At 29.3% G+C, this 10,479-nt stretch overlaps 1 long non-coding RNA gene across 1 annotated transcript; it reads left to right on the top strand.

Moving 5' to 3' along the window:
* The first annotated feature begins 4,867 nt into the window (after nt 1-4,867).
* Nucleotides 4,868-6,427, top strand: LOC137817386 (uncharacterized). The gene is made up of 3 exons (XR_011081958.1): nt 4,868-4,927; nt 5,944-6,070; nt 6,158-6,427. It is a non-coding gene; the product is annotated as an uncharacterized lncRNA (long non-coding RNA).
* Nucleotides 6,428-10,479: the final 4,052 nt, after the last annotated feature.

Genomic DNA, 10,479 nt, shown 5'->3' with positions numbered 1-10,479 from the left:
AACTAAACAAGAAATCCAAATTAGAGAAAGGAATTAAACCCTCAACATGCATTCAAGAACAACCTTTTATAAAAAAACCAGATTAAAAAAAAGTTCAGAAGGTTAAAACAAACCGCTACACAAAATTGAAAAATGAAACTTGTATTGATCAGAACCTCAAAACTCAATGGGAAATCACAAAGGAATCAACCAAAAGGTTTAAGTATTCCATGCAGAAGATGAAAGCAAAATAAAAATAAATCTAGGTCTAAGAGTGTTATTTGACTATGAAAACTCACTCAAACGTGATGAAACGCGCTAAAACATGATGCCCTGTTCATCCTCAAAAGTAACTTTTATAATATTATTTTCTTTGGACAAAATCGAAATCAGAATCCACCTCAATATATTGTTTTTAAATTATCAAATGTTTCTTTTATGTTTCAAATTATTAAGTAGATAATTTTTTCTCAATCAGTTCCAGATCTCGTTCTCACTTCTCTTCTAAATATTTTGGTTCCAAACTCCGTTCAGATTTGCGTATTGATTATAATTAAATTCAATGTTGTTGCGATAGATATTTGAAGGAAATTTACTTAAACAATATCTTCGAAAGAGATTTGCTCTGTTTTTTGGTACATTTAAAAAGGGATTTTTAATTTCATAAATTCGAGAATATCCTTACAAAAAAATTTCTTTCAATTATGTTTCTAAGATATTGTAGAATTAACTCTAATTTTTGTACTCAACCTTAATTTCTCATTTTTTTTTCTTCAAATAAACAACTTGGACTTTCACGTGATTTAGCTCACTTGCATTGGTAGATGTTGCATTTAGACTATCTAGTCAATAGTTTTTATCAGACCGTTTGCTATAAGAAATATTAGGTTGTCTATTGTAACTAAAACACAACATTAACATAAATAATAGTTAAGGCCAAAATAAACTCAATTAGATAAAACTCAATTAAAATAGTGGATATATTCATGATTATCAAAGAATTTATTATTAAAACTTTAAAGTGTGAGTAAAATTATGTTCTTTATGAGGTTGAAGCACATCAAGATCGACTTCCCGAATATGGTAACATGTTAAACTAAATATGGGGTGGTATTAAGAGATTACAACAAGGTATGCAAAACCTCCAATTAGGTTTAAATACCATATCCCACTACCTTTCTCATGGTCTTAAGCATGTCCATCATTTGATTAATCATGTCCGATTAATGTGATTGAAGACATAATCCAAGAACTTAAGGCTAATATAGAATAGGCATGCACTTTATTTACGTATCTTATTATATTTTATATTTTTAATTGAATTTTTATATCCTTGGTTTTACTGAAACTTCGTAATTTTGTCTCCTTATTAAAATTTAATGCGCATGTTACATTCATTCACAAATTTATTTTTCCATAATCATACAAAGAATTTTACTTACAAAAATTATTGCCTTTATGTTATAAAATAATAATATTGCTTCAATCAAAATAATTCACAACTTCTTTCTTTAATTAAACGGTTGAAACACACAAATATATATACATCTTTAAATATAAAGTTTCATATTTAATTCCATTAATTAAAAAATAACCCTAACAAATTCAAGCCAAGAGCATTTGTTAAATGAATAAATGAAATAATTAATTCTTATTTATATCCCAATCACATTACCTGTAAATTTTCCACTCATCACTCACTTCCGTACATCTAAATAGTCCTACTTTCTCCTCCTTTTCTCCATTTCTACTCTCACTCTCATCCTTTTCTTCCATTTCTACTCTCACTCTCATCCAAACACATCATAAAAGTTAGGATTTAAGTGTCTATGTCGTTTCAATCTTCCACCTTGTGTTGCTATAGTGGTTTCAAGAAGAATATATAGAGGCTTCAAATCATGTGCGTACAAAATTCTTTCCTCTTTAGGAATTAGCGAATAAGCATGAACTAGTACGTTAAACATGAATGATGGACATTGTTGTGTTATTACAAGTAGAGGTAGAATGAAATTCGTGTCCATATATATCAAAGAGGTAAAATTTCTAATAAATATCAAATTGATATTTTTATTATGTGCATAACGAATAAATATTTAATTTATTGTTGATTAATATAGTGTGGCTATATTCAATATTAAGAATTCTTATTTGTGTATTTTTTTTAGAATGAAGTATTATTTTTTATAATTTTTTATTTAAATTTTTGAATAAAATTTTTGAAGTTTTTTTTAAATGAGTAGTTTTATTTGTATTGATATTTATTATGTAGTTTTATTTGGATTATATTTTAAAATAATATTTTATTTGAGTTTAAATTTTAAAAAAGGAAATAACCTTAGTTAAAAACTTTTAAAACAATTGAGGGAACACTAATGCAAGTTTTGTCATGTGCCACACATAAAATTAAAAAAAAATTGAAAAACACATTTGTCAGATAAATAAAAACATTACATGTGGCAAACCCAATGCACTATGTTTGGATTTCCCAATACATGACGTTTGGAAAATCGCCTAAAGTAAAAGTCTCACTTCACACTCACTCTACCTCTCATATTCCCCATCCACTTGTGTCCTCTTTCATTTCCCATCCATTTGTTGCCTTTCTAACTTTTCCAAACCCTACTTTTTCTCACAGACCCTCTACTTCTGGCTATGCCACATCATCTTCCGTTTCAAAGTTTTCCAAAATCGTGCTACAATGCATTTTCTCTCTCACTACAAAAAATAATGTATAAAGTGGCAGTTTTAATATGACGGTTATTAATAATCGCCACAAATTTCCGTATAATACGACATTTAACACCGCCACAATTATCCTTCAGAATATGTCAGTTCGAACTGTCACAATTATCCTTCAGATTCCCTCCATACACCATTCCTCATTATTCCCAATTATTCTTTTGAAAACTTGGTTTGACTATTCATTTGAGAACCCTAACATTGTTTTTGAAAACTTCATTTGTGACTCTCCCCTCTCTCCTCTTTTCTCTTTGCTAAACACCTGAACCCTAATGAAATCCTCGTCGAACCTCTTCACGTCGAGCCTTCGTGAAACCCTCCTTGCAAAACCTTCATTGTGAAACCCTCACTTGTGTCACTCACTCGCGCACCTCCTTGCGAAACCCTCATTGTGAAACCCTCACCCTCATTGCTACCTTTCACTCACTCGCACACCCTATCCACCATTCACTATCGTGAAACCTAGCGCTTACTATCATGCCATTCATTATCTGCCATCGTCGCCATTGGCGCCTCCGCGCAAGGATTTTGTCCAGGTTTGTGCTCGCGCGCAAGGAATTAGTCTTGTTGTTCTAGTGTGTCTCACTATTGATTTTTAATTTATTGCTTCCTTTTGCGTCAGGTTGCTATTCGAGTCAATCCGTATAAAATAGCTTGATTGGTAAAATGACCAGGAGGATTCACTGCCTTTTCCAAAGGATTCTCGCGTGCCCTATATGTGTGTTTTGCTCCTTATTATTGTGTTTTCCAATAATTTTTTGGTTGATGTGTTGTCTCTGTACCCTGCTAATCTACCTCACTTACAAATTTAATATAATGTTGTGAGCTGAGTTAACACAAAGAAAGTCGCAGTATCCTGCACACTCCTAGCATTTGTTGTTCTACTTCTGTTCAATCAAACTAAAAATTAGTTCAGGCTAAAAATTAGTTCAGGCTAATTTATATAGTGACAAAAAAATACCATTAAAATTCATAAAAAAATCAGTAAGTACCATTAAAATACAAGTATAGATATGCCTTTAAAGTTTTAATGCATCTCACTTTCGCCACTGAGTTTAACTGCTTGTTTTATACTTTCAGAGAACTATTGGTAGGACTAGTGGTTTAATTTTATTCCATAAAGACCTAACTCAAAACACTAATTTCATTTCGTAAAAATGTTGGACGTTCTTCATTGCTGAGAAATTAAGTAAAAAAAGTTGAGGGTGTGTTTTTCTCCCCAAGAGTAGGATTCTATGTACCCTGATGTTGTTGCTAGCAATACTTGAAATTGATTGGTTCTGCTTTAGTAGTGGCGAAGGTATGAGGTATTCTCATCTTAGGTATTTCATATAGCTTGCATCTTGCATTTTCAATGCTTTTCTTAAAGGAGAATATGAAGTAAACACTCGATACTTCCATAAACTAATCCATTTTATAGGTAAATTGACGTAAAGGGGAAGGGGGTCCGTTGGGTAAAAACTTGTTGGAAGGTACTTAGTGATGCCAAGATAGAACCACCAATCCAGACACTATACTTCCTCTCAAGAGGTGCAACCACCTTGATTTTCATGTTGCTTGGTGCTAGAACACTGATTTCCTTGCTCATACGATCAACAATTCTAGGAAACATAGTAGACTCACCACCACTATACAATTATACATCACAATACTTAACACTAAGGAAGAATGAAAAAAAAATCTTTTTTTTTGAAGATATAAAGGCTAACTAAGTAATTTAAATATTCATAAACTGTAAACAAAGTAGCTCCCAATTTTGTTCAGACATATGGTCCATTTGGAGTTGCCATGAAGTTCCTGTGAAAAGTTATAGCATACCATCTTTATTTGACAATTTGTATTAGACACAGACTTCAAAGAAATTTGTAATTACATGATGTACAAACTGTAATTTATACAAAGGGAACTTTAAAAGCTTAGTTAATTAGGTCACTACTAAATATAACCTTATTATGGATTATTGATAACAATATGACTCCTTACAATGTAACGTGGGCTTCTCCATATAAGGGAACATGATACAATTTTGCTACTTCCAATAGATGTGGCTTTCACAACTACTTTGAAGCTCCTATTCTGCTAAAACTAGAAGAGAAAACTTATAAATATATTGTAAATCAAATGATTCATTATTTTTCATTTTTCCTCAGGTAAAGAAAAATATAGAGGAGAAAACTCATCAACACATAGATGCTCGATAAAAGCCCAGGTACTATAGTTAATTCCTTTTGTATTTTCATATCATCATGTGGTATGCATTTAACATACATGTCTATATATTTATGTATGTATGTGTATGCTATTTAAACGATCAAAAATAATTATCCAAAATCAAAGGCATATGTATAATCACTGATCAAAAGTAATATTCTAAATTCATAATCACTCTTCATCTAAAGTATAGTGAAAAGTAGTAGTACACCAAATTTTAAGTAAGTTGATGTACTGAGCGGAAAAGTATTACTGTACCAAATAAAATAGATAGGGGGCTGTGATTTGCAAAATGCATCAGAACAAATGATTATGAACTTTGAAGAGCTTACACTCTACAGAACACATAAGGATGTGCCAGAGAAATAGGTTGCACACTGCGGGATGTGAACAATATAGGATGTGCATGGTTGAGTAGACCAACAGAGGATGCCATATTTGTGCAAAAATGTTGTCAATGAGCAATGGGTCTTGGCTGTCAGTTTGAAATAGGTCAAGTGTAAGTGTTTTTGTGTGGATCGTTTATGAAGAGTTTCAAACTCTATGTTTCTAATGATAAAACACAAGAAATCATATAAGAATATATAATGGTGGCTTGAGAAACTCAGAAAAGGAGAGCAAAAAAGTTTTTTTTAATATACCTATCCATCATAGTGTTATAACAACTCCATTATGCTAAGATTGTGGCATGACATGTGCAATTATATAACGTCAAAAGGTTCATAATAACTAGTTTAGTAACAACCTTCTTTGACATGATAGTGTTATAACATGCTATTATGCCCTAGCTTATACAAAATGAAAACTGATATTTTCATAGTAGATATTTATCCCACCTAAGTGGGAGATACCTTAATCACTTTTGTTGTCATTGTTGTATGTCAGCAAATTTCTTTTCAAAATTACGCTATTCATTTATTACTTTTTTTATTTTAATGTAAGAAATATTTATTACTCAAAATTTTGTTTTTTATATGCATTTCTTGGATTTATGTAGATTTTGTCCTTTGGCAGGTTTGATGGAGTTGTTCCAGAGCCCCAGAATGTTTAACACTTTGCTTGCATATATTGCTTCAAGAAAAGATGTTCCAAAACATTTTGCTGCAATGGCAGCTAATTGGTTCATGCATCCACTAATGAGGTATTAATATATTTAAATATTTATTAGTGTCTTTTATTTTATAATTATAAACATACAAATTCATTAACTTAAAATTATTTATTTCAGGCATCAAATTATGGAAGTGGTGCTCCATCACCTAATCAAGTAATAGGATCAAGTGCTGGAAGCAAAACTGATTAGGCATGTGTGTTTTAATTTTAAACTTGATTAGGGATGTATGAACTTTTGAACAATTATGTGTTGTAATTTTAAACTTGATTAGGGATGCATGAAATTTTTATGTATTTTAATTTTCAATTACATATAAATTTTTGAACATTATTATGTGTGTTTTAATTTTCAATGAAATGAATGGATGATTATAACTTTATACATTATTTTATTTTATTATGAAAAAGTGGTGGTTAAATTTTATAATTGTATAAAACAAATTATAAAAAAGTGGTGGTTAAATTTTGTTTATTCATAATTAAAATTACGTCAGTTAAAAACGTCACTACTTACGTATATTATGGCGCCAGAATCTTCTTCAATGAATGTAAATTGCGACAGTTATAATCGACACTACTTACATATAAAAACCGCCACTACTTGCACTATGTTTAAAGTGACGGGTGTTGCGGCGAGTAGCGTAAAATCGCTACATTAAACTTTATGGCAGCCAGTTCTATGGCGGTTTGGGAAACCGCCACAAGCGTATATTGTGGCGGTTATAAAAGCCAGTTTATACGAAAATAACCACCACAATATACATTTTCTTTTGTAGTGACTCTGAAATCCTACACTACTTTCCACTCACTCAAACCCTACATTATTTTTCACACTCCCAACCCCTGATGTTCTTTGTGTTGTCATGTGTTCTTCAAAGTAATTTCTATGATGTATGTCTTGCCAAAATGATGCACTATATTTTATATTCAACTTGTTCTTTGACACCAACAATCACCAAAAATAGGAAATCTCTATCCAAGGTTAGATGTTGTACTCACGATAAGATTTTATCCTTTAGGAAGCTAATCAATGAGATATGAACCTTACATCCCTTCAATTTGAAATTTTAACTATCAAATTAAATATTTTTTCGTGATTTAAAGTTGTTTATGTTTTGAAGTACGAATTAAACTTAGTTGTTTTCAAAATTAATAAATGTAATAACAGTTTCAAAAATAATTTAAAATGAACAATTGATTTACTTTATTTTTGTGGGTCCAAAGCTGGTACATGTAGTAATTTTACTCACAAATTATTCTATTAATAATTTACTCATAGACTAATATGTGGATAAGTTATTGATAAATCTTTACATAATTATAACATATTCATGAATTAATACATTAGTAAATTGCCTACAGAATAATTCATCAATAAGTTATTCATGGATAACACCTTAAAAAATTATCATCGATAACCTTTACATCATGATGTTTCTTTTTACCAACAACATCATCCTCTATTAGTGACACCATTAAAATTCTATTGTTATGTCTTTTCATTGTCTTTATCAATGTCAACTCTGACTCCAACCTCATAAAGATCACACAGAAGGAGTTCACCTTGCCACCTCGTCATCAGTGACAACAACTTCAAACTCGTTTACAAGGCTCATCTTTCTTCCAACAATTCTATTACCATCAATAATCTCTCCCCATATGCTTTTAGAGCTTCTACAAGTTTAGGATGGGGATAAAAATCATAAGAAAGCTTAACCACCCAAGCATAGTTAAAAACTTCATGTACTAGGTCATAGTTAAAAACTTCATATACTAGGTCATTGGCCTATATTAATTGTCATAATATTTGCCATCTTACATTGGCCAACATGGAATTTAACACAATTTTATGTCAAATGATCGATTGATAAAATGTGTTTACCTTTTGAAATAATATGTTACAATGAGCGAAAAAAAATTAAGTAAAAAAAAAGTTTCAAAATTATTTTAAAAATATTTCACATAAGAAAAATATTTAAATTAAGTAAATTTCATTAATTATAAAAAAACATATTTCTGCTCCTACAAAATTAAAATTTCATTATGATAAAAATATAAAGGAATTCAAGTATAAAGGTTGTTATAAGGCTTGAAAAAAAATTATTTATTTTTTATTTATGCGGGTCAGCGGGTCAGCGGGTCAACTAGTCCCGCCCCGTTGTTGGTCTGCGCGGATTGCGAGTTATGCGGGACGGACCTAAATGGGTCAATAGACTAGATTAGTAAGTCTGTCCAACATATGGCTCGTATGACTTGCCCTGCATTGTCATCCCTACACATAATAGACAATACCACATTGTCATCCCTACATATAATAGACAATACTATTTAAAGACGAGTTTTAATATCTTGAACGATTTATTTTATATATGTAAAGCTATTACAAACTCACCAACAAAAGAAATTGAACAAACAAAACTAACTATTTATTTTTTAGCTTTTGCTATGAAAAATAAGTTGTGCAAAACTTTGTATTACCCTTTCTTTAAATGATTTGGCTAAAGCATGTGCTCATACTTCATATTTGCTTATCTTAAACACTTTGTGTGCATGGAGTCTGAAAAGAGAATTATAAATAATACTTTGAGTAATTTCTTGGAGAAGTAAGTTAATTTTTTTTAGATAAAGGCCAAAAGTAACTAAAGAAAAATATTTAAATAACAATCGGTATAAAATTCTTTGATGAATTTGTTTCATATTTCTTTTTCTTCAATCAAAATTTGCTTTCATAGAGTTATTATTTTCTCTCGAAAGGAAAATAAGTTTTTAAGTTCAAAACTTTTGTAGAAAAACAATTCAACCCTTTTTGTGTTAGTTTTATATTAATAAAATAGTTTTCATAAATATAAATATAAATGTATATTTATTATACTCCATTAAAGTCATTTCTTTCTAATATTTTAAATACAACTAATATTTAGGATTTAAGATTTAAAGTTTACAATTCATTGTCTAAAAGTCATAATGTCAACTTAAAATAAACTTTTATAACATTTTCTTCTAAGAAAAGTGGTGAAATAGTTTATTTCATTTTATAATTAATATTTTACTAGTAATTTCATTCACCCTTCACTTTCTTTTTCGTTTTTTTAGTTAAGTGTTTAATGTTAAAATATATAAACTTATTCCAAAAGGTCAACCAAATCATTTTATCCAAATAAAAAAAAAAAACACTTTAATTTTTAACCACCTAACATAAAAACGTTTCATTTTAAGAAAAATGTATCACAAATGAACAATGACATGTCGTCTACATCAAAATTGAATATGCGATATAACATCTTGGAACAATCAGAAAAAAGATTGTAGAAAAATATTTAATAACGAGAGAGATAAAAAAAAAATGAATTTGATAACAAGAGAGATCAAAGAAAAAAAATCATAATAATAGAGGGGATAAAGAAATAAAAACATTAACGATAGTGAATTTTGGAAAAAAAACCATGAAAAGGAAATATTGGACGAGAAAATCTTGATGAGATAGAATATTAAAAAAATAAACCTTAAATATAAAAACATTGAAAAATATATCAACAACAAGATTTCAAAACAATAATTAATAAAAAAAGTATAAAAGAGGAGGTTGGAGAAGATTTAATGCAATACTTTCTTAAAAGATGTTTTGTAAATATTTGTAATTTAATATAAATAAATAAATAAAATGTTAATAAAATATGCATATAATCAATTTTAAATTTTGTCCTAAGGGATGACTTCAATTAATGTAAAATCTGCCCATCATTGTTTCAATATTATATATCTATTGAATACAAATTAGGGTAATAAATGAAAAAAAAAAATCAATTTTTACCATTCAGTATTTTAATATTATAATTACATGTCTTTTAAGAAAAAACCATATTGTTTCACAAAGTTCTATGATCGGATAGAGTCATCATATGCAAGGTAAATGTAAGAATCTTAAAGAATAATTATGGGTAAGATTGTCATTGAGAAGAAAAATGTTTACAAAGAGGTTTTCAATGAAAAAGACAATATCTTCTTGCACATATGGTGAAACAAGCCGAAATGCATACACAAAAAGCAATTGCATAAATAAGTTTGGGAAAAGGAGAAAAAGGTGAAGGGTAATAAAAAGGCTACACAAAGAGATTAAAGAAAAGTATCAATTTTTAATATATAGATGTGACATGTATACATATCAAAATTTAACTAAGCAACTATATCATAAGGAATGCTTTCTTTTTAAAACTATATCTGATAATGTTTAAAATATCTGTTAGTAATTATATATAATGTGTTAAGTCATGTAAAATTCTTTCATTGTCACATTACTACACAAAAAATATCCTTTTCCAATGATAAAGATGGACTCGACCAATAAAAATATCATTTTCCAATGATAAACATTGATTCCACCAATAAAAACGAACAAATGACTTAATCTCACACAATCTACTTAGTTAATGTCTATGA

The sequence above is a fragment of the Phaseolus vulgaris genome, unplaced genomic scaffold, assembly GCF_000499845.2.
Source record: "Phaseolus vulgaris cultivar G19833 unplaced genomic scaffold, P. vulgaris v2.0 scaffold_41, whole genome shotgun sequence".
NCBI classification, from domain to species: domain Eukaryota; kingdom Viridiplantae; phylum Streptophyta; class Magnoliopsida; order Fabales; family Fabaceae; genus Phaseolus; species Phaseolus vulgaris.
This window is presented reverse-complemented; position numbering and strand designations above follow the sequence as displayed.